The sequence below is a fragment of the Poecilia formosa genome, unplaced genomic scaffold (genome assembly GCF_000485575.1).
Source record: "Poecilia formosa unplaced genomic scaffold, Poecilia_formosa-5.1.2 Scaffold790, whole genome shotgun sequence".
NCBI lineage: Eukaryota > Metazoa > Chordata > Actinopteri > Cyprinodontiformes > Poeciliidae > Poecilia > Poecilia formosa.
The window spans coordinates 67,172-68,093 of record NW_006800729.1 but is presented as its reverse complement, the minus strand read 5'-3'; positions in this window follow the sequence as shown (position 1 = coordinate 68,093).

Sequence of the window (922 nt, the reverse complement as noted above, 5' to 3'; positions counted from 1 at the left end):
ACACACACACACACACACACACACACACACACACACACACACCCCGTTTGTTTCTGTCCTGTCAGGAATGAAACAGGAACTAAATAAACTCTAAACTTTGTTTAGTTTCTTAGTTAAAGTTTCTGCAGGTTTTTGGTTTTTTAGCCGATTAAAGTTCAGTTTTATGAACGGATCAAAAATAATTTTTAACTTATATTTAAAATACAAATAAAAAACAAAGTTTATGTGGAAAAAATAAGTTTTGCAACAAAGAAAATCTGTTATTAAAACATTTTACACTTTAAAATGTCCCAGGATGATAAAATTTCATAATTTAATTTGTTATTCTAAACACAAATGAATCCCTACACATAATAACTGAACTTTATTTATCTTTATTAATCACAAGTTTAATTAGAATATTTAAAGCATAATAACATAAATTCTTACATCACAGGAAATAAACCTGTAATAAACATAAATCTATATAAATATTTACTTGTCAAAGTGAGATTATCATGTAAATATAAAACAAGTCAATAAAATCCATGTTGATTCTGAGGATACTGACCCAGTTTGGGGTCAAAGGTCAGCGGACGCCTCCACGTTCAAACTGTTGAAAACTTTTACACTGTAAAATAATTTCTGCTGTTTATGAATAAAATATCAGAAACAATAAAAGATTCAACAGGCAGAAAGTTAAAGATTTAATTTAGTTTTTATCTCATTTAGAGAAACAATGAAACAAATATTAATGAGAAATGAATCATATTTAATAATTTCTATTTTTCTACCAGAAACTGGAAGATCAAAGTTTCACTTTGATGTTGTTGTTATCATTCATTTTATCTGTTGATTCATTTTAATATTTAAATGTTTTTCAGTTTTAAATGTTGGAATTTAAAGTTTATTGATATCTGAGAATTATTATTATTATTATTAT